The 27,442-nt window shown below is 50.0% G+C and overlaps 10 pseudogenes; 7 read left to right on the top strand and 3 right to left on the bottom strand.

The window, feature by feature from the left end:
- The first annotated feature begins 2,664 nt into the window (after window positions 1-2,664).
- On the top strand, window positions 2,665-2,783 carry LOC143931361 (5S ribosomal RNA; annotated as a pseudogene).
- Window positions 2,784-6,308: 3,525 nt separating this feature from the next.
- LOC143931596 (5S ribosomal RNA) lies at window positions 6,309-6,427 on the top strand (annotated as a pseudogene).
- Window positions 6,428-6,528: 101 nt separating this feature from the next.
- Window positions 6,529-6,647, top strand: LOC143932197 (5S ribosomal RNA; annotated as a pseudogene).
- Window positions 6,648-8,622: 1,975 nt separating this feature from the next.
- LOC143931298 (5S ribosomal RNA) lies at window positions 8,623-8,741 on the top strand (annotated as a pseudogene).
- Window positions 8,742-15,464: 6,723 nt separating this feature from the next.
- On the top strand, window positions 15,465-15,583 carry LOC143931821 (5S ribosomal RNA; annotated as a pseudogene).
- A 61-nt stretch (window positions 15,584-15,644) lies between these two features.
- Window positions 15,645-15,764, top strand: LOC143931722 (5S ribosomal RNA; annotated as a pseudogene).
- Window positions 15,765-15,862: 98 nt separating this feature from the next.
- On the top strand, window positions 15,863-15,981 carry LOC143932037 (5S ribosomal RNA; annotated as a pseudogene).
- Window positions 15,982-26,894: 10,913 nt separating this feature from the next.
- LOC143931614 (5S ribosomal RNA) lies at window positions 26,895-27,013 on the bottom strand (annotated as a pseudogene).
- A 98-nt stretch (window positions 27,014-27,111) lies between these two features.
- LOC143931545 (5S ribosomal RNA) lies at window positions 27,112-27,231 on the bottom strand (annotated as a pseudogene).
- Window positions 27,232-27,323: 92 nt separating this feature from the next.
- On the bottom strand, window positions 27,324-27,442 carry LOC143931423 (5S ribosomal RNA; annotated as a pseudogene).

The raw sequence follows: 27,442 nt of genomic DNA, 5'->3' as shown, positions 1-27,442 counted from the left end.
TTAGTAGAGTGGTTGCCCGCACTCAACAGTACAGGAAGGGTATACTAAAACAGCACAATTATGCTATAGCGCTTACCAGATGTACACTGGGTTTAAAGTGCTGTCCTACTTGGGTTGGTGGATAGACAGGTCGGAGAGGGAGCCCCCGAATCCTAGTCCCCCCAGTCCCGGCAGTGGTAAATGTCACGTCTGATACCGGTATGCAAATAAAAGACAATCAGTAACATCATAGAACCAAAAAACAATAGTATAACCAAAACAGAGGTAGAGCATATAACTGTCAGCACTGAGGGGTCTCCTCGGCTCGCCCTAAACGTAGGCATGCACGAGGGAGCCCATCACAACAGAAAAGGCATCACAGAATGGGATCCACCACCCCCCGTCCCATACCCCTAAAGTACATGCAGTCCCCGAACAAATGCATTTCTCCCTTTGGCAGATTGTCCTCTCCTTACCCCCTCTCCACCGTCCACGCCCCGGGGGGAAAAGGGGCAGGGAAAGGGGGAGTGGAAGGGGGAAAGGGGGAGGAAAAGGAGGGAAGGGAAGGGTGGGAAGGGGGGAAGGGAGGGGGGAAACAGGGGAAAGGGGACAAACATGCGGAAATGTCAAGTCCTTTAGCGCACTCCCACCAGCAAACACCCAGACCCCATAAATTTCAACTCCTCCCCTCCATGGTCACCACATCAAGATGAAAGAGGAGCAGCCCTGGTCGGTGCATGGAAAATCCGGCAGGCAAGGGGCTGGGGCCACCATCCCTCCATCCAACTGGAGACTTCACCCGAGCAGCAGTCCTGGGGCCCGCCAATTAGTGTCTCTCCTGCATCGCCATTGGGGGCTGTGTAGAGCATCTAGAGGGAGGCTGGGACTGCCCAAACAGTAAGGGGTAAATCCTCCAGGGGGGTCCAGAGTCACCCTGGAGGGAAGCAGTGTCTCGTACCAATAGGCTCAATAAATAAGTCATCCAGGGTCCCCGAAAGCTGCAGAAGGCAATGTCGGCAAAGAGTAGGTGGGAGCCAGAGGGCGGGACGAGGGGCGTACACCCTAGCACTGTAACAGTGCTAGGTTCCTGTATTACAGATACAGAACACCAGCAATAAGGTGTATACTGTGCAGGAGGTACACAACACCCACTCTAACTTCTGCACTGCAGATGCATGTATTGCAGAAATTGAACAGCAGTAATAAAGGGTAGCTTCAGGTGTGTACTGTGCAGGAGGCACATAACACCCACTGTAACAGTGCTAGGTTCCCAAGCAGTAAAGACACTGTCCCTGCCTATCGTCCTCTTTCCCTGACCACCGCAACACACTATACAAGGCCGCCGCGCTGGCGGCCATATATAGTGTGGGGTGTGTACGAAACCCCCCTGAGCTATAATTGGCCACAGGAATCCTGCCTGTGGTGAATTGTGGCTCTCCTCACAGAGGATGTCACATCTGTTCTTATTATATAGAACCTATTATGCTCCTCGTAAACTTTTTCAGTTTGGCCGAACGGCCGGACGCAAGTTGCCCCCGGTGCGGGAACATGGGGGGAGACATGATGCACATGTTTTGGAGATGCCCGAAGTTAATCGGCTACTGGACAGAGGTGACAGGAACCATTGATCGGGTGTTTGGAACCTCCACCAGGATGGAGGCGAAGTATTGTCTCCTGGGATTAGTTGAAGGAGTTGGAAACCCGGGAAGTAGCCAGATGGCAGTTCTGAGATGCCTATTTCAGGCAAGGAAACTGATTGCCCAACCCTGCTTAGCCTCCAATGTTGGCAATTACTTGTTTTTTTTTTCGCTTGTTTCCCAAGATGACCATGTTGGCGTTTGTCAAGATGGTTGAGAGTGCCCGAAGAGATCGCCTATGGCCCCATCACCTTGAAAGTGCCTGATCTTGTCTGATCTCAGAGGCTAAAAATTGTCGGGCCTGATTAGTAACTGGATGGGAGACCAACTGGGAATACCAGGTGCCGTAGGATTCTTTTTATGTTGTTGGCGTTGACATGGTTTTGTTTTTCCGCTTGTTTCCCAAGGTGGTCATCTTGGCATTTGTCAAGAGGGCTGAGAGAGCCCAAAGAAATCTCCTACGGCCACATCCCCCTGAAAGCGCCCGATCTCATCTGATCTCAGAGGCTAAGCAGGGTCCGGCCTGGATAGTACCTAATTAAAGGTGCCGTAGGAATCTTTTTATATTGTTGGCTTTGACCTGTTTTTCTTTCGCTTGTTTCCCAAGGTGACCATTTTAGCATCAGTCAAGAGTTTTGAGTATGTCCCAAAGCGTTTGCCTGAGGTCACATCACCCTGAAAGCACCTGATCTCAGAGGCTAAGCAGGGTCTGGGTCAGATGGGAGACCGCCAGGGACTATGTTGTTGGTGTTGACCTGTTTTTTTTCACTTGTTTGCCAAGATAACCATCTTGGTATTTGTCAAGAGGGTTGAGAGTGTCTAAATAGAACACCTATGGCCACATCACCCTGAAAGCGCACAATCTCATCAGATCTCGGAGGCCTAGCAGTGTACGGCCTGGTTAATACCTGTGTGGGAGACCATCTGTGAATACCAGGTGCCGTAGGCTTCTTTTTATGTTGTTGGCGTTTACCTGTTTATTTTCGCTTGTTTACCAAGGTGACCATCTTGGCGTTTAACAAGAGGGTTGAGAGTGCCCAAAGAGATCACCTACGGCCCCATCACCCTGAAAGCGCCCAATCTCATCTGATCTCAGAGGCTAAACAGTGTCGGGCCTGGTTAGTACCTGGATGGGAGACCGCCTGGAAATACCAGGTGCCATAGGCTTCTTTTTATGTTGTTGGCTTTGAACTGTTTATTTCGCTTGTTTCTCAAGGCGGCCATCTTGGCGTTTGTCAAGAGGGTTGGGCGTGTCTTGAAGAGAACGCTTACGGCCACATCACCCTGAAAGCACCCAATCTCGTCTGATTTCAGAGGCTTAGCAGCGTCAGGCCTGGTTAGTACCTGGATGGGAGACTGCCTGGGAAGACCAGGTGACATAGAAGGATCTGGCCTGGTTAGTGTCTTGATTGGGAGATCGCCTGGGAATACCGGATGCCGTAGGATTCTTTTTATGTTGTTGGCTTTGACCTGTTTTTTTTCCCTTGTTTCCCAAGGTGACCATCTTGGCATTTGTCAAGAGGGTTGAGAGTGCACAAAGAAATTGCGCAACACCCTGAAAGCGCCCAATCTCGTTTGGTCTCAGAGGCTAAGCAGGGTTGGACCTGGTTTGTACCTGGATGGGAGACCGCCTGGGTTTTCCAAATTCCGCAGGCTTCTTTTTATGTTGTTGGCGTTGACTTGTTTTTTTTGTCTGTTTCCCAAGATAACCATCTTGGCGTTTGTCAAGAGGGTTGAGCGTGCATTTGATCTCAGAGGCTAAGCAGCGTTGGGACCTGGTTAGTACCTGGATGGGAGACCGCCTGGGATTTCTCGATGCCATAGGCTTTAGTTTTAAGTTGTTGGCATTGACTTTTTTTTTTTTTTTTTTTTTAATTATTCTTTTATTAAGTAGAACAACATAAATATAACAGTCAACCATACAGCATGACCCAGGGTCACAATTACATTGTAACAAAAAATAGGCAGCCAAATAACTCTGGGTTCTCAGAGGGGAGTCCTACAGTTTCATGCAGAAAAGAGAGAAACCCCACCTCCGACATGTAGTACAGAAGTACTGAGTAACGGAGTAGTGCAGCTCCGTTCAGACAAATGTAATCATGGAGAACAACTGGGACCACAGCGAGCCAGCTTATCATGACCTACGTGAACCAGAGTAAAATATGAGCCGGTCATGTCCAGAACCCTGGGGTTCTTCTGGGTCCCGAAGGCTAGTAAGGAGACAAGGCATAGTCAAAAGGGAGGACGGGGGAAGAAGAGAGTGCAAAGACGGAGAGAGAGGAGGTGGGGGGATAGCGGCGGGAAAAAAAAGAAAAATAAAGACAAAAAGGGAGGGGGGAATGCCACCCAGGGCAGACATGGCCTACGTAGGTAAACATTAGATGTTCAGTCGTTTTCTGGGACAGAGGCACTGCTCACCTCCCGAACGTAGTCTCGAGTACCAGTAAAATACCTGCAGGGCCTCCATGTAACACTAAATGCCTCTTCAGTGTTGTGAAGGGTGGCGGTCAATTCTTCCATCCGGAGAATATGATTGACTTTGGAATACCACAGCACCTTGGATGGGGGCTGAGGCTGCCTCCCCAGTGTGGGAATGCAGGCCCGGGCGGCATTCAGGAGTTGCATCGTGAGGGTTTTTTTGTATTTTCGAACAGGCTGTTCGGTCAAGTGTAGAAGGCACGCTGCTGGGAACCCAAAAGTTCCTCAAGGCCGGGCATGCCCAGAAAAGGTGTCCCATGATCCCCGTATCTGAATTTCACCTCCAACAAACATCCGGGATCGATCTATCCATTTTATTCAGAAGGTATGGGACTCTATACCATCGTGAGACTATCTTGTATCCTGATTCTTGATATTGGTTTGCGATGGAAGCTTTATGTACTAAGGTCAGGATCTTCCCTATCTGTTGTGGGGTAAATGTGATGCCTAAGTCCCTCTCCCATTTGTGGATAAATGGGGGGGGTCGACTCCTCCTCCTGACTACTCAATAGGTTGTACAGGAGGGAGAGGGTGTGTCGCACAGGTTCCCTTTTGTGACAGATGGATTCATAGGGTGTCAGGTCTCTAGGAGTGTAGGGGGCCCTTTGTATGGCCAGAAGAAAGTGACGAAGTTGATAAGCACTAAACAAGTCAAGCGGAGGGTCAGAAAGCTCGGCGACAGTTTGCGTGGTCGGGAGCCCTCCCAAGGGCGACACCTCTCCCAGTCGCTGTTTCCCCACCACTGGCAACTGTCGCAGTTTCTTGTTGGTAAATCCCGGTGGGAAGTCTGGATTACCTATAACCGGAGTCATTGGTGATGGCAGGGGAGCAATGTGTGTGCAGCGGAACAACCTCCGCACAACAGCCAACGTAGCTCCCACTACGGGGTGACCTCTGAGGTCTTTTGGTAGGGAGGACAGGAGCCACGGGGAGGTCAATAGGGGAATGGATCCATCCTCAATCTCCATCTCCACCCACTGCTTGTGTGGGCCATTACAATGCCAATCAACGACTCTGGCTAGCAGAGTCACTCTGTAGTATTGTCTGAGATCTGAGAAACCCAGACCCCCCTTGTCCTTTGGTCTGGCAAGCAATTGCAAACGGGCTCTGGGCGGTTTGCGCGCTCAAATAAAGTCCCGGAGCAGCACCTGCAGTTGTCTGAAAAAAATTGGGGGTAACCGGATCGGTAATGTCTGGAACATGTGTAAGATCCGCGGGAGGGCCGTCATTTTGAATGCATTACAGCGCCCGAACCAGGTCAGTGTTAAAGCATGCCATTTTCCCAAATCAGATTTCAGTCTATCCAGGAGAGGGACAAAATTAAGCAGGTACAATTGCGCTAAATCCGCTGCGATGTCAACGCCCAGGTAACATATCGATTTTTCAGCCCAGTAGATGGAAAAGCGGAGCGGAGCCTCTTGGCCTCACCATCCGGGACCGATATATTCAATACAGCTGACTTGGCGCAATTGATTTTATAGTTTGATAGGCTGCCGTATCGCTGGAGAGACGCAAGTATATTGGGAAGCAAAATGTGTGGATTGGAGACGGAAAAAATTAGATCGTCAGCCTACGCCGCAATTTTGTGGTGTGGTGTGCCGAAGGTTTGGATATGCCAGTAATATTCGGGTCATTCCGAACGTGACACATAAGTGGTTCCAGTGTCAGAATAAAAATGAGGGGAGACAGAGGGCACCCCTGCCTCGTCCCATTAGTGATGGGGAAAGAGTCCGAGCACCACTCGTTCACCCGTACCGCTGCCGACGGCGTGGAGTAAAGCGGGTTGAGAGTGCCTGAAGAGATTGCCTATGGCCACATCACTCTGAAAGCACCCAATCTCGTCTGATCTTGGAGGCTAAGAAGAGTCGGGCCTGGTTAGTACCTGTAGGCTTCTTTTTATGTTGTTGGCGTTGATTCGTTTTTTTTTTTTTTTGCTTGTTTCCCAAGGTGACCATCTTGGCATTTGTCAAGAGGGTTGAGAGTGCCCAAAGAGATCGCTTACAGCAGCATCACCCTGAAAGAGCCCTATCTCTTCTCTTCTCTGAGGCTAAGAAGGGTTGGGCCTAGTTAGTACCTGGATGGGAGATGGCGTTGGAATACTAGGTGCCGTATTCTTCTTTTTATGTTGTTGACATTGACCGGTTTTTTTTCGCTTGTATCTCAAGGTGACTATCTTGGCATTTGTCAAGAGGGTTGAGAATGCCCAAAGAGATTGCCTATGGGCACATAACCCTGAAAGCACCCGATCTCCTCTGATCTCAGAAGCTAAACAGGGTTGGGCCTTGCTATTACTTGGATTGGAGACCACCTGGGAATACTAGGTGCTGTAGGCTTCTTTTTATGTTGTTGGCCTTGACCTGGTTTTTTTTTCACTTGTTTCCCAAGGTGACCATCTTGGCGTTTGTCAAGAGGGTTGAGAGTGCCCGAAGAGATCACCTATGGCCCCATCACCCTGAAAGCGCCCAATCTCGTCTGATCTTGAATGCTAAACAGTGTCGGGCCTGGTTAGTACCTGGATGGGAGACCGCCTGGGAATACCAGGTGCCATAGGCTTCTTTTTTTTTTATTTAGTAGTATGCGACATACAATGCAAAGGCAACTTCACAGAATGTGTGATACAAATAGTTACAAACAAACGATAATATTGCATGGATATCAGAGCCAATGGTAAGAAATTCGAGGAGATTAGCAAGTGTACAGCTTTGCGGTCATATGAAGATGAGATTAAAGCTCAATCTCGTTGGGATCCTCTACCACTTAAAATATTATTGACACTAGCCCTGCTACCCTCGAAGAGTTTAGATATCCATAAATAGGGGAAGAGTATTGTGTAGTAGTCAAATGGGGTCGGAACATACCATTTTCTTTTCCCTTTTTTGAGTTAAGAAGGGAAATAGTAGAACTGAAAGGAGGGAGAAGGGGAAAGAGAAGATTGGGGAAGGAAATGGCAGAAAAGGAAAATAAGGGGTAAGGGGGTGTCGTGGGTAGAGTGGATAGGGTGGGGTCAGGGTGGGGTCCCCTCCCAGGGAGCAAGAGACGCCCTCGGCTCACCAGCTCATCAGCTGTCAAATGTTTGGAACAGCGATCTTGTGGATGAGTCTCAGGACAGGCTGCCAGAATGTTTGTAATTTAGGGCATTCCCAAAAAATTTGGAGAATGGTACCAGCCTGTTGCCCACAGCGACAGCAGCGGTCAGATTGACCGGGGAATATTTTGGCCAACACCACCGGTGTACGATACCAGCGTGTGATCAGCTTATATGAGATCTCCTGATATTTACTGCAGAGTGAAGACTTATGGGCGAAAAAGAGTATTCTGTCCTTCTGTGGTTTGGAGAATGTAGTTTGTAAGTCCCTTTTCCATTTAGCTAGGAAGGGTGGATCCGTGGAGGATTGTGCATCTGTCAGGATTTGGTAGGACCTAGAGAGGGAACCACGAATTGGGCCATCATCCAGGCAAAGTTCCTGGAAGGGGTGGAATTGTCTAGAGAAGAACGAATGGTTAGGTAGTGATCCGAGGAAATGGATTAGCTGTCTAGCTCTCCAGCTATCCATTGCAACAGGTACTTGCTCTAGCAGTATGGTCCCCATGGGAATCAAGCCCGTGGGTCCAAGAAATAGGGCTGCTCTCAGAAGCCCTTTCGGGGCTTGCCTGGTAAAGGCCTGGTCAGACAGGCCCGGAGGGAATCTAGGATGTCCAATAATTGGGGTCATAGGAGAAGGGAAGTTAGTCAGGTGGGAAAGGTGAAAATACTATCCATCTCGGCGAGCGAGAGGCCAATTAACGGGTGAGTAGTCACACAGGGCTCCAATGGCCTCCCCGCCCAAGGCAGACCAGCCAGTGGAACCCACGCCATCTCCTGCTCTAGCTTGACCCATAGCTTCAGTTCCCCACGCCGGTGTCTTATCACATATGGTCCCCCATCGCATATTGTCCGCTGTGTACTGCGAATGCGCAGTACACAGCAACACAGATTCTGAAATTTGCCGAGCATGAACGGCGCCTGCGCACTGAGTCCAGGTTCTATCCCCACTATCCAAGTGGACACAGAGTAAGAATATAAAAGAGCCGAGCGCAGCGAGGCCGAACCCGAAGCGCGGCGAGCGAACCTCGCCTACGAGGGGCCCTCTAATATTCACAACCCTATGTCCGCTTGGATGGTGGGGCTACCACCTCCACTCAACGTGCAGGCGCCGTTCAGCTTCGGAGATTTTCCGAAGCTTCGTCGTCTCCGTACTGCGCATGCGCAGTATGGCACAGACACTATATCATGGCCGGACAGTATATGGCAGAACACCGGCACCAGTCAACCACCGGTGTCATGTGCGTTGCTGTGTAATATAGAGCAGGGTCCGGGAAGCCAATACCTCCCCTCCTATTTCGGTCGCAATAGCATATATACCAATACGCATATGTTTTCTTCTTGGCTTCTTTTTATGTTGTTGGCTTTGACCTGTTTTTTTTAGCTTGTTTCCCAAGGTGACCATCTTGGCCTTTGTCAAGAGGCTTCAGAGTGCCCAAAGAGAGTGCCTACGGCCAAATCACCCTGAGAGAGCCCAATCTCATCTGATCTCAGAGGCTAAGCAGCGATGGGCCTGGTTAGTACCTGGATGGGAGACAGCTTGGGAATACCAGGTGCCGTAGGCTTCTCATTGTGTTGTCGGCGTTGACCTGTTTTTTCCCCCTTGTTTCCCAAGGTGACCATCTTGGCATGTGTCAAGAGGGTTGAGAGTGCACAAAGATATTGCCTAGGAGCACAACACCCTGAAAGCGCCCACTCTCGTTTGGTCTCAGAGGCAAAGCAGGGTTGGGCCTGGTTTGTATCTGGATGGGAGACCGCCTGGGTTTTCCAGATGCCACAGGCTTATTTTTATGTTGTTGGTGTTGACCTGTTTTTTTCGCTTGTTTCCCAAAGTGATCATCTTGGCATTTGTCAAGAGGGTTGAGAGTGCCTAAAGAGATCGCTTACAGCCGCATCACCCTGAAAGCACCCTATCTCTTCTGATCTCAGAGGCTAAGAAGGGTTGGGCCTAGTTAGTACTTGAATGGGAGACGGCCTTGGAATACCAGGTGCCGTATTCTTCTTTTTATGTTGTTGGCGTTGACCTGTTTTTTTTCGCTTGTTTCCCAGAGTGACTATCTTGGCATTTTTCAAGAGGGATGAGAGTGCCCAAAGAGATTGCCTATGGGCACATCACCCTGAAAGCGCCTAATCTCCGCTGATCTCAGAGGCTAGAAAGGGTCGCGCCTTGTTAATACCTGGATGGGAGACCGCCTGGAAATACTAGGTGCGGTAGGCTTCTTTTTATGTTGTTGGCGTTGACTTGTTTTTTTTGTTTGTTTCCCAAGGTGACCATCTTGGCGTTTGTCAAGAGGGTTGAGCATGCCTGAAAAAATCTACTATGGCTGCATCAGCCTGAAAGAGCCAAATCTCATTTGATCTCAGAGGCTAAGGCCGCGTACACACGGGCGGACTGTTCGTCCAACTTTGTCCGCTGAACAGTGTTTCAGCGGACAGTCCGCTCGTGTGTGGGCTTCAGCGGACAGTTTCAGCGGACAGTCTAACGAACAAAGTTTTTCGGAATTTCCGTAAGACTATCCGCTGAAACTTGGTTTGAACGGACAGTCCGCTCATGTGTAAGCTTGTTCGTCAAACTAAGTTCCGCGCATGCTCAGAAAGGATTTACACGCCGAAGGTTGCATTGCAGTGTATAGGACTTCGAATCTCTCGTCCCGTCGTACGTGCCGTTCACGTCATCGCGCAAGTTTTCAGCGGACTGTTCGTTCGTCGTGTGTGGTCAAGTCCGCTCATGCAAATTTTGAACGGACTGTTTGTCAAACTGTTTGACGAACCTAGTTGGGCGGACAGTCCGCCCGTGTGTACGCGGCCTAAGCAGGGTTGGGACCTGGTTAGTACCTGGATGGGAGACCGCCTGGGATTTCTCGATGCCATAGGCTTTTTTTTTAAGTTGTTGGCATTGACTTATGTTTTTTTTTTGTTTTATTCTTTTATTAAGTATAAGGCCGCGTACACACGCGCGGACTGTTTGCCCAACCTTGTTCGTCAAACAGTTTCGGCAAACAGTCCGCTCAAAATTTGCATGAGCGGACTTGCCCACACACGAGCGGACTGTTTGACGAACAAGGTTGGGCAAACAGTTCGCTCAACTTTTGAAATGAACGGACTCGCCCACGTAAGGAGGAGGCAAATCCGCCCATTTCGAGCGCGTGTACAGGTAGGCGGGGCCCCCGAAGGAGACGTCGCGGGCTCCGCCGCCTGGAATGGGCTTAAAGGGGAACCCCAACGCCGAAAAAAATCGGCGTGGGGGTTCCCCCAAAGTCCACACCAGACCCTTGTCCGAGCACGCTACCCGGCCGGCCAGGAAAGGGGGGCGAGCGAGCGCGCCCCCCCTCCTGAGCCGTACCAGGCCGCGTGCCCTCAACATGGGGGGGTGCCTTGGGGAAGGGGGGGCCGCGCGGCCCCCCCACCCCAAAGCACCTTGTCCCCATGTTGATGAGGACAAGGGCCTCTTCCCGACAACCCTGGCCGTTGGTTGTCGGGGTCTGCGGGCGGGGGGCTTATCGGAATCCGGGAGCCCCCTTTAAGAAGGGGGCCCCCGGATACCGGCCCCCCACCCTATGTGAATGAGTATGGGGTACAATGTACCCCTACCCATTCACCTGTGAAATAAAGTACAAAAAAAACACAACACAGGGAAAAAATATTTTATTGCACAGCTCCGGGGGTCTTCCGTCTTCGGGGGTCTTCTCGCCGGACTCCTCCACTATCTGTGTGTAGCTCTTTTACTAGCGGAGGAGTCCGGCTTTCTTCCTCCCCGCCGCCGGCCTCTTCTCCCGACTTCGGGGGTCTTGTCCCCCTCTTCGGTTCTTCTGCCGGGCCACCGCGCCTTCTTGTAGCTCTTTTACAGGCGGTGGCCCGGTCTTCTGTCGCCGCTGTCGTCGTCGCCGCCGCCGCCGCCTTCCGTTCTTGTTCTTCTTCTTGTTCTTCTTCTTCTTCTCCTGGAGATGTTGACTCGACGATCTCTCCGGCCGGAATGCCAGGGACACGCTCCGCTGCCACTTATATAGTGACAATGGGGCGGTGTCACATGGTATATGTCACATGGGTTGGTCACATGGGTTGATGTCACATGGGGACTATGACATCGTAAGGGGGCGGGGTCACCATGTGACCAACCCATGTGACATATACCATGTGACACCGCCCCATTGTCACTATATAAGTGGCAGCGGAGCGTGTCCCTGGCATTCCGGCCGGAGAGATCGTCGAGTCAACATCTCCAGGAGAAGAAGAAGAAGAACAAGAAGAAGAACAAGAACGGAAGGCGGCGGCGGCGGCGGCGGCGACGACGACAGCGGCGACAGAAGACCGGGCCACCGCCTGTAAAAGAGCTACAAGAAGGCGCGGTGGCCCGGCAGAAGAACCGAAGAGGGGGACAAGACCCCCGAAGTCGGGAGAAGAGGCCGGCGGCGGGGAGGAAGAAAGCCGGACTCCTCCGCTAGTAAAAGAGCTACACACAGATAGCGGAGGAGTCCGGCGAGAAGACCCCCGAAGACGGAAGACCCCCGGAGCTGTGCAATAAAATATTTTTTCCCTGTGTTGTGTTTTTTTTTGTACTTTATTTCACAGGTGAATGGGTAGGGGTACATTGTACCCCATACTCATTCACATAGGGTGGGGGGCCGGTATCTGGGGGCCCCTTCTTAAAGGGGGCTCCCGGATTCCGATAAGCCCCCCGCCCGCAGACCCCGACAACCAACGGCCAGGGTTGTCGGGAAGAGGCCCTTGTCCTCATCAACATGGGGACAAGGTGCTTTGGGGTGGGGGGGCCGCGCGGCCCCCCCTTCCCCAAGGCACCCCCCCATGTTGAGGGCACGCGGCCTGGTACGGCTCAGGAGGGGGGGCGCGCTCGCTCGCCCCCCTTTCCTGGCCGGCCGGGTAGCGTGCTCGGACAAGGGTCTGGTGTGGACTTTGGGGGAACCCCCACGCCGATTTTTTTCGGCGTTGGGGTTCCCCTTTAAGCCCATTCCAGGCGGCGGAGCCCGCAACGTCTCCTTCGCGGGCCCCGCCTACCTGTACACGCGCTCGAAATGGGCGGACTTTCCGAGCGGGAACAGTCCGCTCATTTCGAAAGTACAGCGGACAAGCCCACACACGGGCGGACTGTTCGCTCAAACACAGTTTCAGCGGACAGTTTTTCGGAATTTCCGAAAGACTTTGTCCGTCCAACTGTCCGCTGAAACTGTCCGCTGAAAGCCCACACACGAGCGGACTGTCCGCCCAAACACTGTTCAGCGGACAAGGTTGGGCGAACAGTCCGCCCGTGTGTACGCGGCCTAAGTAGAACAACATAAATATAACAGTCAACCATACAGCATGACCCAGGGTCACAATTACATGGTAACAAAAAATAGGCTGCCAAATAACTCTGGGTTCTCAGAGGGGAGTCCTAGAGTTTCATGCAGAAAAGAGAGAAACCCCACCTCCGACATGTAGTACAGTATAACTAATGCAGCTCCGTTCAGACAAATGTAATCATGGAGAACAACTGGGACCACAGCGAGCCAGCTTATCATGACCTATGTGAACCAGAGTAAAATATGAGCCGGTCGTGTCCAGAACCCTGGGGTTCTTCTGGGTCCCAAAGGCTAGTAAGGAGACAAGGCATAGTGAAAAGGGAGGACGGGGGAAGAAGAGAGTGCAAAGACGGAGAGAGAGGAGGGGGGGGGGATGGCGGCGGGGAAAAAAAGAAAAATAAAGACAAAAAGGGAGGGGGGGGGGAATGCCACCCAGGGCAGACTTGGCCTACGTAGGTAAACGTTAGATGTTCAGTCGTTTTCTGGGACAGGGGCGCTGCTCACCTCCCGAATGTAGTCTCAAGTACCAGTAAAATACCTCCAGGGCCTCCATGTAACACTAAATGCCTCTTCAGTGTTGTGAAGGGTGGGGGTCAATTCTTCCATCCGGAGAATATGATTGACTTTGGAATACCACAGCACCTTCGATGGGGGCTGAGGCTGCCTCCACAGTGTGGGAATGCAGGCCCGGGCGACGTTCAGGAGTTGCATCGTGAGGGTTTTTTTGTATTTTCGAACAGGCTGTTTGGTCAAGTATAGAAGGCACGCTGCTGGGTTGTCTGCGATATCTACATTTCTGAGAGTTTTTATCGTCCCGGTCACCTCCACCCAAAAGTTCCTCAAGGCCGGGCATGCCCAGAAAATGTGTCCCATGGTCCCCGTATCTGAATTGCACCTCCAACAAACATCCGGAATCGATGTATTCATTTTATTCAGAAGGTATGGGACTCTATACCAGCGTGAGACTATCTTGTATCCTGATTCTTGATATTGGTTTGCGATGGAAGCTTTATGTACTAATGTCAGGATCTTCCCTATCTGTTGTGGGGTAAATGTGATGCCAAAGTCCCTCTCCCATTTGTGGATAAATGGTGGGGTCGACTCCTCCTCCTGACTACTTAATAGGTTGTAGAGGAGGGAGAGGGTGTGTCGCACAGGTTCCTTTTTGTGACAGATGGATTCATAGGGCGTCAGGTCTCTAGGAGTGTAGGGGGCCCTTTGTATGGCCAAAAGAAAGTGACGAAGTTGATAAGCACTAAACAAGTCAAGCGGAGGGTCAGAAAGCTCGGCGACAGTTTGCGTGGTCGGGAGCCCTCCCGAGGGCCACACCTCTCCCAGACGCTGTTTCCCCACCACTGTCAACTGTCGCAGTTTCTTGTTGGTAAATCCCGGTGGGAAGTCTGGATTACCTATAACCGGAGTCATTGGTGATGGCAGGGGAGCAATGTGTGTGCAGCGGAACAACCTCCGCACAACAGCCAACGTAGCTCCCACTACGGGGTGATCTCTGAGGTCTTTTGGTAGGGTGGACAGGAGCCACGGGGAGGTCAATAGGGGAATGGATCCATCCTCAATCTCCATCTCCACCCACTGCTTGTGTGGGCCATTACAATGCCAATCAACGACTCTCGCTAGCAGAGTCGCTCTGTTGTATTGTCTCAGATCTGGGAGACCCAGACCCCCCTTGTCCTTTGGTCTGGCAAGCAATTGCAAAAGGGCTCTGGGCGGTTTGCGCACCCAAATAAAGTCCCGGAGCAGCACCTGCAGTTGTCTGAAAAAAATTGGGGGTAACCGGATCGGTAATGTCTGGAACAAGTATAAGATGCGCGGGAGGGCCGTCATTTTGAATGCATTACAGCGCCCGAACCAGGTCAGTGTTAAAGCATGCCAGTTTCCCAAATCAGATTTCAGTCTATTCAGGAGAGGGACAAAATTAAGCGGGTACAATTGCGCCAAATCCGCTGCGATGTCAACGCCCAGGTAACGTATAGATTTTTCAGCTCAGTAGAATGGAAAAGCGGAGCGTAGCCTCTTGGCCTCACCATCCGGGACCGATATATTCAATACAGCCGACGGTGCAATTGATTTTATAGTTTGATAGGCTGCCGTATCGCCGGAGAGCCGCGAGTATATTGGGAAGCGAAATGTGTGGATTGGAGACGAAAAAAATTAGATCGTCAGCGTACGCCGCAATTTTGTGGTGTGCCCAGGGTTTGGATATACCAGTAATATTCGGGTCATTCCGAACGTGACACATAAGTGGTTCCAGTGTTAGAATAAAAATTAGGGGAGACAGAGGGCACCCCTGTCTCGACCCATTAGTGATGGGGAAAGAGTCCGAGCACTCTGAAAGCACCCAATCTCGTCTGATCTTGGAGGCTAAGAAGAGTCAGGCTTGGTTAGTACCTGGATGGGAGACCACCTGGGAATACCAGTTATTGTAGGCTTCTTTTTATGTTGTTGGCGTTGATTCGTTTTGGTTTTTTTTCGCTTGTTTCCCAAGGTGACCATCTTGGCATTTGTCAAGAGGGTTGAGAGTGCCCAAAGAGTTAGCTTACAGCAGCATCACCCTGAAAGAGCCCTATCTCTTCTCATCTCTGAGGCTAAGAAGGGTTGGGCCTAGTTAGTCCCTGGATGGGAGATGGCTTTGGAATACCAGGTGCCGTAGTCTTCTTTTTATGTTGTTGACATTGACCTGTTTTTTTTCCGCTTGTTTCCCAAGGTGACTATCTTGGCGTTTGTCAAGAGGGTTGAGAGTGCCCAAAGAGATTGCCTATGGGCACATAAGCCTGAAAGCGCCCGATCTCCTCTGATCTCAGAGGCTAAACAGGGTCGGGCCTTGCTAGTACCTGGATTGGAGACCACCTGGGAATACTAGGTGCTGAAGGCTTCTTTTTATGTTGTTGGCGTTGACTTGTTTTTTTTTTTTTTTGTTTACCAAGGTGACCATCTTGGTGTTTGTCAAGAGGGTTGAGAGTGCCTGAAGAGCTCGCCTATGGCCACATAACCCTGAAAGCACCAGATCTCGTCTGATCTCAGAGACTAAACAGGGTCCGGCCTTGTTAATACCTGGATGGGAGACCAGTTGGGAATACTAGGTGCTGTAGACTTCTTCTCATGTTGTTGGCGTTGACTTGATTTTTTTTTTGTTTCCCAGTGCCTGAAGAAATCTCCTATGGCCACACCACCCTGAAAGAGCCCAATCTCATCTGATCTCAGAGGCTAAGCAGGGTTGGGACCAGTTTAGTACCTGGATGGGAGACCGCCTGGGATTTCCAGATGCCGTAGGCTTCTTTTTATGTTGTTGCCGTTGACCTATTTTTTTCCGCTTGTTTCCAAGCTGACCATCTTGGTGTTTGTCAAGAGAGTTGAGAGTGCCTGAAGATATTGGCTACGGCCACATCACCCTGAATCTGTTCCATCTCATCTGATCTTGGAGGCTAAGCAGGGTCGGGCTTGGTTAATGCCTGGATGGGAGACCGCCTGGGAATACCAGGTGTCGTAGGCTTCTTTTTTTTTTCAAATATAATTTTTTCTCCAAATAGGGGAAGACGGTCCCCCAAGTACATAATGCAACAGAGAAATACAGAGCAAAAAGCAGCTGAACAATACTTGATACAGGTATATTTGCAACTGTGAGTCTGCCTTCTATCAATCACAATGATTCGAGGCACGGATAAAGTACTGTACCAAGATGCAGGGTCACACAAACCCCAGGTCCCTCCGGCATAATCCATCCAGAGGAGGGGGGTGGGGCCGTCATTCCCAATTTTCCACTCTTTCCAAAAGAGAGAGGGGGTGGAGGGGGTGAGAGATAGGGGAGGAAGGCAGAAAAGAGAAGGGTTGAAAGATCAGAAAAGGAGAAGAGGGGACGAGACACAATGGCAGCCACTGTCCAAGGGGCCAGTCAAGGAAAGCTCAGAGCACTAAGGCGATAGCAGGCGACATCCTTCCAGCGAGAATATAAAGGTATTCCAGATGTCCCAGGTTTGTTTAAAAAATTCTTGTTTACCTTGTGATGTGAGGATCAAGTCCTCCATTTTTTTTAATGTCCTCTATTTTCCTAAGCCAGTGAGTAATGAAAGGGGGGAACATTTTTTCCAATAGAGAGGGATGCAGGATTTCGCCGCATTTATCACATGCCGTAAAATTGATTTTTTTGTACTTCTTAATGGGAATCTGTGAATGGTGCAAGAGAAAGAATGCAGCCTCTTCCTGGATGGAGAAGTCTGTGAATTTTTGTGTTATGCATCAGATCTCTGTCCAGAAGTCCACCAAGCTGGGGCAGGACCAAAAAATGTGCAGCAACGTGCCCTCTTCTTCTCCACACCTCCAGCATATGTTCGAGGAAGAGGGGAAACATTTCTGCAGCTTTGATGGTGTCAAATACCACCTGGTGAGAAGTTTAAAATTCGTCTCCTGTATCTTCGTGCACAGCGACATTTTGAGAGCCAAAGTGATAATGCGTTGTCTCTGTGCTGGGGAAAATGAGCAATTAAGGACCTTTTCCCAGTTGGACAGACAGGTTAAGTGTGGGTAATCTGTTTGAGAGAGAATGTGGGCCAAAGAGCCTTCGCTCCTGCATAGAGTCTCAAACTCCGTCTGAGGGCGGGCAAACGTTTGAGGATTGGGGATGGAATGGAGAAAATTATGTCGTTGCGCCGCTCTCCAAAAAGGCAGTTGTAAAAGCCCTGTCGGATCTGTTAGGGTTGAGAAAGAAGGCCATTTTCCATCAATGACGAATTTAGATGCATTGTCTAGGTTGGAATTTCTAAGTGGGTCCCCAGTTCAAAGGTTGGATGGCCACATATAGGGAATAGGGGGGAAGTCAAAGACGTGAGTGTGTTTTGGGTAGCGATCAGGTGACTGACTTTCAACTAAGCCCCTATAGTGGGATGTGACATAAATTCTGTGGGTAAATACTTATAGCACCACATGGCGCTTCTTTTTTTTTAACAGCACAAGTTTATTGAACAACTCAGTTATAACAAGATATTACAGTAGGTACAAACATTAGCCTCTTCATAGGTGACGGACAGTAATACATCTTACATTAAGGAAAATTCCTGACAATGATAGTATAGACTCCAATATAGCTCACTCCACACATGTATGCAGATTTTCCACCCACCTATCCCATATTTTGTGGTATTTGGCTGGACACCCACGATTTCTATACACCAGTTTAATCAAGGGTAGCTTACTATTAATGCCCATTACCCATTCCCGCATAGTAGGCATGGTTGGACGCATCCAGTATTTAGCCACAAGCTTTCGTGCGGTAAACAGCGTAGAGTGCAAAAATGTAGCCAAGTATTGATCAACAGAGGTATCAGGAAATATACTAAGTAGGCAACTCTTAGGGTCAAGTTGAAGGGGTGAACCCATGTGGTCATGTAGAAACCTGACAATCTGCCCCCAATACTCCTGGACCAATGGGCATTGCCAGAGAAGATGGTAGAAAGTACCAGTCATACAAGAGCAACGGGGACACTTCGGGTTATAGTCAGGATGATACTTAGCTATCCGGATAGGGGTGAGATAGGACCTGTGTATCACATAGTACTGCGTTAGTCGGTCAGGTAGGCTAAGCGAAGCCTGTTGAACGTTCTCAAGGGCATCCTCCCATTCCTCCCCATCAAAGGGACCTATGTCCTCTTCCCATCTCAACCTGGCCCGTTCAGTGGTTTGCGCCACCAAGCGGGCCCGGAGTAGGCCGTATAGAGTCGAGATCAATTTAGCCGGTTCGTCTCCCATAATTACATCTGTCAAAGCCAGCGACTGTACATTCGGGAAGTCCTGAGCAAATTGCGCACGAAGCGCGTGTCGCAATTGCAAGTAGCGAAAGTGCATATGAGGGGGTATGTTAAATTCCACTTGTAGGGAGGGAAAATCCCTTACGCCCATAGGAGTCACCACCTGATACAGAAAAAGTATCCCTCTAGAAGCCCACAAGTCTACATCTGGTAAGCCAGACAACTCACGAAGCAGGGGGTTGCGCCATAGCGGCGTATGTGAGTGGTAATAGTCAGCTCCCAGTAATCTAAGGGCTAGTTTCCAAATACTCCGGTGGTGTGGCAGGATCCGGGACCGGGCATCCCTAACCCCACCACCCCGAAAAATCATCTGAAGGGGAGTATCAACAAGGGATTCAGCCCTCCCGCCCACCAAGGCCTGATATCTGTGACTATCCGCTCTATGGAGGTGATAAAAATGGGAAATCTGGGCTGCTATGTAGTATGTGTGGAAATCAGGGAGAGCCAGTCCCCCCATAGAGGTCGGGTTTTTAAGTGTGTTACATGCCAACTTATGTCTAGATGGGCCCCAGATAAAGGTGTTTAAGACACCGTCTAATGTTTTAAAGAACGCCACGGGGACCATGACAGGGGAATGCCAAAGTACATAAAGGAGTTTCGGCAGGAGGATCATTTTAGTAATATTGATCTGTCCCATAACCCCAATGGGGAGACGGGACCATGCCTTAGTCTTCTCCCGCACATACAGAAGCAGTGGTTCAAGATTAAGATGAATATACTCCCCAGGTTCCCTCGTAACCTGCACTCCCAAATACTGAATGGAGGATACCCTGGAGAGCGGGAGAGAAGCTGCATCCCGGTCCGGGGAGAACAAGTCAATGGGTAGAACCTGCGACTTGGTCCAATTAATACGCAGACCGGAATGACCACCAAACTCCTCTATGACCCCCAGGGCAGCCTCCAACGACCGACCCGAGTCCTCTAAATACAGTAAAGTATCATCCGCATACATACTTACCGATTCCACCAGAGAACCGCGTTGGAGGCCTACTACAGCCGGGTGTGCCCGAAGTGCAGCAGCCAACGGTTATGCCGCCAAAGCATATAACATAGGAGACAACCCTGACGTGTGCCACGGCCCAGCTGAAAGGGGTTCGACACCCATCTGTTAACCGCTACTCTAGCCATTGGGCGATAGTATAGGAGAGTAATCCATTTAGCAAAATTGGGGCCAAACCCAAATTTACCCAAGCATTCCCAAAGATAATTCCACTCAATGGAATCAAACGCCTTAGCGGCATCCAGTGACACGACCACCCTCGAGCCTACTTTGTCATGCTCAGCCTGGATATTCATATATAACCGGCGGATATTAATGGCCGTGTTTTTCCCGGGCATAATCTGGGTGAACAAGTGATAGGATGACTCCACTCAGACGGTGGCAAGTACTTTAGCCAAAATTTTAATATCTGCTTGGAGCAGCGAGATGGGGCGATAGGAATCCGGGCAGTGGGGATCCTTTCCTGGCTTGGGTATCACTATAATAACTGCCTGCCGTAGAGTATCAGGTAGGGACCCGGAGTCAAATATGTGTGTATATAATCTCAACAATTCTGGCACTAGTGTCTCAGAGTAGTGGGCATAGAAATCCAGGGGAATACCATCCAGTCCAGGGGCCTTAGCCGTTGCAAGGGATGCCACCGCTAGCCTAATCTCATCTGCCGATATCGGGGCCTCAAGAGACTCAACCTGAGCCTCAGACAGGTGGGGAAGAGAGATATCTCGGAGGTATGCCCCAGTCTCAGTCCTCGGCCTATGTACCTGCGACTCATAAAGGGCAGCATAGTAAGCACGAAACATGGTGGCCACTGTTGGCGGATCAGTCACCTCCTCACCCCCATTGTCAGTCAACAAAACCACCACCGGGGGCTTGGAGTCCCGATGCGCCAAGTAGGCCAGCAACTTTCCCGCCCTCTCTCCTTGTTCAAACACCCGTTGCTTAAGAAAAAACAACTTTTGCTTAGCCTGTTCAATGTGGAGGTGATCTACTAGCCTTGTGTGGTGTCGTAATACCTGGGCCTTAGCAGGTGTGGGGTCAGTAGTGAAGTCAGTGGTCACCGAGGCCAGCTCCCGTAGGGCATTAGATAGCAAAGTCTTGGAGGTACGCTTCAACCGGTTAATCCGGTGTGTTAAAGGGGAGCGTACGTGCAGTTTAAAAGCCTCCCAGGTACAGTCAACCGGAGCCGTCCCCTGATTAGTAGTAAAGAAAAAACCCCATTCGTCCCCTAAGTCTTCGCTGTCACTCAAGGCGGTTAACCAGAAGGGGTGAAGCCGCCATGGTTTCGGTCCAGTAGGTCGGGTCAAGGAAAAAGTTGCCCAGCAAGGAGCGTGGTCTGACAATGATCTAGCATAATAGCCCGTGTCTACTAGCCTGGGTAACAACTGGGCGGACACAGCAATATAATCTATACGTGACATGGTGGAGTGAGTTGCAGAGAAACAGGAGTAAACACGTTTAGCCTGATATTTAAATTGCCACAGATCTGTAAGAGAGAATTCCTGAAACATGCGACCTAGGCCAGTATCTCCCGGTAAATGATCCCCTCGAGTAGAGCTCATTCTATCCACCCCCGGATTCAAAACCATATTAAAATCACCCAGCCAAATTGCTGGGACATTAGGGTGTTGAGCCATAAAAGATAATCCCTCTGTAATTAGTCTATGATCGTAAGGCGGGGGTACATAATAGGCGAGAATAATGTACTGTTCTCCGTGCAATAAGCAGTGTATAAATATATATCTGCCCTGCGGGTCTGTCTGCAAAGAAACCAAGGAAAACTGTGCCGTTTTAGATATCAATACAGACACCCCGCGAGAATAGGACGTATGGGTGGGCCCATCCAATCCACGGGCGACGCAAAGCTATTTGCAATCTCCCAGTTATATGCGTCTCCACCAGGACTGTGATATCCGCTCTATAAGTTTTGAGACACCCAAACACTGCCGCCCTCTTAATTTTATCCCGAATCCCCCTGACATTCCACGTCAGCAACTTCAGGGTACCCATGGCGTGGTCTCAGCCAATATCACAAGGAGGAAAATAGTATCCAAACCACCCCTCAAAGCAGTATCCATTCCCATATTCATCAGAGTATACATGAAAAAGAGACATTTGTCTGTTCCATAACCAAATAAAGCTTGTGCCATAAACTAAGCATAAAACATAACATACTATAACATAATAACTACAACCCATCCCCACCCTCCCTGCTCGCAGCCACCCCAACTTGGCTGGAGCTCCCTTCCCAAAACAAACCATAGAACACTAGGCAATGTCAATAACAATAAGCCACTGGACCCAGTGACAAGACCAAGTCTTCTCCCGTCATAACCCGGCTTGTAGGCCGGAGCCGGACCATGCGTCCATTTCCCACCCCACTCCCATTGGTGCGGTGCCCAGTTCAGCAGCGGGACATAACAGTCCAGTAAAGGGCATGTATCAGGAGAAAGTCAAAGTTCTGCAGTCCCATGCAGCAAGTCCAGATGACCCGCGTCCCCCCCACCCCCCCAGGGAAAGGGCCCAATAGAGCCCGCCAAGCGGGTCCCCCAAACTAAGAGGGAGGGGGAAGGGGTATTGTGTAACGAACCAGGGGGATGTCCGCAGAGCGTGGCCATAGGCAGCAGTACATGTTCAGTCAACAAGAGCAACGGCCATCCATGTTAGAGAGGGGGAACAGAAGCATCAATTCAGGGACTGAGGATAATGAACCACGCATAGGCAGTCCAACAGCGATCTGCTTGCACACGGGCAAATAGAAAGAGGGGAGCAAATAGAGTACTCACAAATCTTCCAACGATTTTAGTCTCGAGGTGGCCGATTTCGAGCCGCGTCCCTCTGGTCCAACCAGGAAACTGCCATCTCAGGATCTTCAAAAAAGTAGGCCCTATCTTCCCCCACTACGCGGAGTCGGGCCGGGTACAACATGGCGTACTTGAGGTGATGTGCCCTGAGGCGCCTCTTGACTTCCACAAATCGGGAACAACGTTTTTGAACTTCTGCGGAGAAGTCGGGAAACACTGAGATATGTCCGTTCTGAAACGGGATGTTGCCTTTTTCACGAGTAAGGCGAAGGATGGCATCCCTATCCCGGTAATTTAGCAGCTTAGCAATGCACGTGCGAGGAGGTGCCCCCTCCGGCGGCGGCGGGCGGGCAGGCATTCTGTGGGCCCTTTCAATAATAAATGAGGTAGAAAATGCCTCCCTACCGTAGGCCTTAATCAGGAGAGATTCCAAAAATGTCGCCGGGTCAGCCCCCTCGGAGCCCTCCGGCAGGCCGATAAAGCGGAGGTTAGATCTGTGGGCCCTATTCTCAAGGTCGTCCTGTTTCTGGGCCAGCTGCTGGAGCTGCTTTTGCACATCCTCCTGGGCATGCTGCAGAGGGAACAGGACATCTTCGGCCTGACTGATCCGGGTTTCAGTTTCCTTCACTCTGTCACGCAGTTTAGCCATGTCCTGTCGGATAAGTGAGACATCCACCTTAACCTCCTCAAGCTTAGTTGTCAGTGTGGTCTGGCAGGTACTGTAGAAATCGCCTCAAGCACCTTCGCCGTGTCTGAGGTAGCAGGTTCTGCAGCCGGAGTGGACTGTCCGCCATCTTGGCCCTCATGGTCCCGCCGGAACTTTTCAAGAGATGCCGCCGCTGCAGACTGCTTCTTCGTCTGAGACATCGCCCCAATGTATGCACGAGAAAGTAGCGGGTATTACACCGGTAAGATCGTAGGTAAAATAGTCAGTGGGCACCCAGGATCACTACAGGAGATCGCGGTAGGAGCGGAGCTAAGGTCACAAGCGTCCTACTCCATTGCTGTCCAGGCCACGCCCCCCCCCCCACATTGCGCTTCTTAGCGGAATTCGGGAGTGAACTTAGAAAGATTGTTTCGATTCCAGTCCAATACACGCCCCAGATGGGAGGCCAGGTAGTAGCGTCGCAAGTCAGGGAGAACCAACCCTCCCTGTTGTTTAGACAATGTCAGCTGTGACCGCTTAAGTCTGGTATTTTTGTGGGCCCAGTTAAATTGAGTGAGCAAGGATTGAGCTTGCTTAAAAAACGGGACTGGAATCTGGATCGGGAGAGCTTGGAAAAGATAAGTAAATTTAGGGAGTATGTTCATTTTAATGAGATTGCATCTCCTGAACCAGGAATGGAGGTCAGAATGCCACCCGTGAAGCAAACTGCGGATCTTAGTGACAAGGGGTGGGGGGAAGTTCAACATAAACGTACGCGCGATGTCCGGTGGAATGTAAGTACCTAAGTACTTAAGGGCTGTATGGGTCCATTTAAATCGAAAATTGGACTGCAAGTCTATTAACGTTTGCGGGGGGACTGCAACCCCCATGGCCTTTGATTTCAAGAAGTATCCCGTAGATTTGGAATTCCCGAAGGAGATTTGGCAAGGAAACTCTGGGATTCGTCAGCGAGAACAGCATGTCATCCGCGTAGGCAGATATCTTGCACTCAATAGTACCCATTTGGAGTCCCGTTATGTCTGAGTTTTGTCGAATTGTGGAGAGAAAGGGATCCAATGACAGTGCGAATAATAGCGGTGACAGGGGGCAACCCTGTCTGGTCCCATTCCCGATGTCAAGGGGAGATGAGAGAACCCCATTCGCTTTGACTTCGCTTTGACTGCTTCTGTATGTGCGGGAGAAGACTAAGGCATGGTCCCGTCTCCCCATTGGGGTTATGGGACGGATCAATATTACTAAAATGATCCTCCTGCCGAAACTCCTTTATGTACTTAGGCATTCCCCTGTCATGGTCCCCGTGGCGTTCTTTAAAACATTAGACGGTGTCTTAAACACCTTTATCTGGGGCCCATCTAGACATAAGTTGGCATGGAACACACTTAAAACCCGACCTCTATGGGGGGACTGTCTCTCCCTGATTTCGACACATACTACATAGCAGCCCAGATTTCCCATTTTTATCACCTCCATAGAGCGGATAGTCACAGATATCAGGCCTTGGTGGGCGGGAGGGCTGAATCCCTTGTTGATACTCCCCTTCAGATGATTTTTCGGGGTGGTGGGGTTAGGGATGCCCGGTCCCGGATCCTGCCACACCACCGGAGTATTTGGAAACTAGCCCTTAGATTACTGGGAGCTGACTATTACCACTCACATACACCGCTATGGCGCAACCCCCTGCTTCGTGAGTTGTCTGGCTTACCAGATGTAGACTTGTGGGCTTCTAGAGGGATACTTTTTCTGTATCAGGTGGTGACTCCTATGGGCGTAAGGGATTTTCCCTCCCTACAAGTGGAATTTAACATACCCCCTCATATGCACTTTCGCTACTTGCAATTGCGACACGCGCTTCGTGCGCAATTTGCTCAGGACTTCCCGAATGTACAGTCGCTGGCTTTGACAGATGTAATTATGGGAGACGAACCGGCTAAATTGATCTCGACTCTATACGGCCTACTCCGGGCCCGCTTGGTGGCGCAAACCACTGAACGGGCCAGGTTGAGATGGGAAGAGGACATAGGTCCCTTTGATGGGGAGGAATGGGAGGATGCCCTTGAGAACGTTCAACAGGCTTCGCTTAGCCTACCTGACCGACTAACGCAGTACTATGTGATACACAGGTCCTATCTCACCCCTATCCGGATAGCTAAGTATCATCCTGACTATAACCCGAAGTGTCCCCGTTGCTCTTGTATGACTGGTACTTTCTACCATCTTCTCTGGCAATGCCCATTGGTCCAGGAGTATTGGGGGCAGATTGTCAGGTTTCTACATGACCACATGGGTTCACCCCTTCAACTTGACCCTAAGAGTTGCCTACTTAGTATATTTCCTGATACCTCTGTTGATCAATACTTGGCTACATTTTTGCACTCTACGCTGTTTACCGCACGAAAGCTTGTGGCTAAATACTGGATGCGTCCAACCATGCCTACTATGCGGGAATGGGTAATGGGCATTAATAGTAAGCTACCCTTGATTAAACTGGTGTATAGAAATCGTGGGTGTCCAGCCAAATACCACAAAATATGGGATAGGTGGGTGGAAAATCTGCATACGTGTGTGGAGTGAGCTATATTGGAGTCTATACTATCATTGTCAGGAATTTTCCTTAATGTAAGATGTATTACTGTCCGTCACCTATGAAGAGGCTAATGTTTGTACCTACTGTAATATCTTGTTATAACTGAGTGGTTCAATAAACTTGTGCTGTTAAAAAAAAAAAAAAAAAAAAGAAGCGCCATGTGGTGCTATAAGTAATTACCCACAGAATTTATGTCACATCCCACTATAGGGGCTTAGTTGAAAGTCAGTCACCTGATCGCTACCCAAAACACTCACGTCTTTGACTTCCCCCCTATTCCCTATACGTGGCCATCCAACCTTTGAACTGGGGACCCACTTAGAAATTCCAACCTAGACAATGCGTCTAAATTCGTCATTGATGGAAAATGGCCTTCTTTCTCAACCCTAACAGATCCGACAGGGCTTTTACAACTGCCTTTTTGGAGAGCGGTGCAACAACATCATTTTCTCCATTCCATCCCCCAATCCTCAAACGTTCGCCCCCGCCCTCAGACGGAGTTTGAGACTCTATGCAGGAGCGAAGGCCCTTTGGCCCACATTCTCTCTCAAACAGATTACCCACACTTAACCTGTCTGTCCAACTGGGAAAAGGACCTTAATTGCTCATTTTCCCCAGCACAGAGACAACACATTATCACTTTGGCTCTCAAAATGTCGCTGTGCACGAAGATACAGGAGACGAATTTTAAACTTCTCACCAGGTGGTATTTGACACCATCAAAGCTGCAGAAATGTTTCCCCTCTTCCTCGAACATATGCTGGAGGTGTGGAGAAGAAGAGGGCACGTTGCTGCACATTTTTTGGTCCTGCCCCAGCTTGGTGGACTTCTGGACAGAGATCCGATGCATAACACAAAAATTCACAGACTTCTCCATCCAGGAAGAGGCTGCATTCTTTCTCTTGCACCATTCACAGATTCCCATTAAGAAGTACAAAAAAATCTATTTTACGGCATGTGATAAATGCAGCGAAATCCTGCATCCCTCTCACTGGCTTAGGAAAATAGGGGACATTAAAAAAATGGAGGACTTGATCCTCACTTCACAAGGTAAACAAGAATTTTTTAAACAAACCTGGGACATCTGGAATACCTTTATATTCTCGCTGGAAGGATGTCGCCTGCTATCGCCTTAGTGCTCTGAGCTTTCCTTGACTGGCCCCTTGGACAGTGGCTGCCATCGTGTCTCGTCCCCTCTTCTCCTTTTCTGATCTTTCAGCCCTTCTCTTTTCTGCCTTCCTCCCCTATCTCTCACCCCCTCCACCCCCTCTCTCTTTTGGAAAGAGTGGAAAATTGGGAATGACGGCCCCACACCCCCCTCTGGATGGAATATGCCGGAGGGACCTGGGGTTTGTGTGACCCTGGATCTTGGTACAGTACTTTATCCGTGCCTCGAATCATTGTGATTGATGGAAGGCAGACTCACAGTTGCGAATATACCTGTATCAAGTATTGTTCAGCTGCTTTTTGCTCTGTATTTCTCTGTTGCATTATGTACTCGGGGGACCGTCTTCCCCTATTTGGAGAAAAAATTATATTTGAAAAAAAATAGAAGCCTACGACACCTGGTATTCCCAGGCGGTCTCCCATCCAGGCATTAACCAGGCCCGACCCTGCTTAACCTCCAAGATCAGATGAGATGGAACAGATTCAGGGTGATGTGGCCGTAGCCAATATCTTCAGGCACTCTCAACTCTCTTGACAAACACCAAGATGGTCACCTTGGAAACAAGCGGAAAAAAATAGGTCAACGGCAACAACATAAAAAGAAGCCTACGGCATCTGGAAATCCCAGGCGGTCTCCCATCCAGGTACTAAACTGGTCCCAACCCTGCTTAGCCTCTGAGATCAGATGAGATTGGGCTCTTTCAGGGTGGTGTGGCCGTAGGAGATTTCTTCAGGCACTCTCAACCTTGACTAACGCCAATATGGTCACCTTGGGAAACAAACAAAAAAAAGTCAACGCCAACAACATGAGAAGAAGTCTACAGCACCTAGTATTCCCAGGTGGTCTCCCATCCAGGTATTAACAAGGCCCGACCCTGTTTAGTCTCTGAGATCAGACGAGATCTGGTGCTTTCAGGGTTATGTGGCCATAGGC

Source organism: Lithobates pipiens, unplaced genomic scaffold (assembly GCF_037356315.1).
Source record: "Lithobates pipiens isolate NorthernLeopardFrog02 unplaced genomic scaffold, aLitPip1_a1.2 Scaffold_25, whole genome shotgun sequence".
Lineage (NCBI taxonomy): Eukaryota > Metazoa > Chordata > Amphibia > Anura > Ranidae > Lithobates > Lithobates pipiens.
The sequence above is the reverse complement of the archived record's forward strand: the minus strand, read 5'-3'. Positions and strand labels throughout refer to the sequence as shown.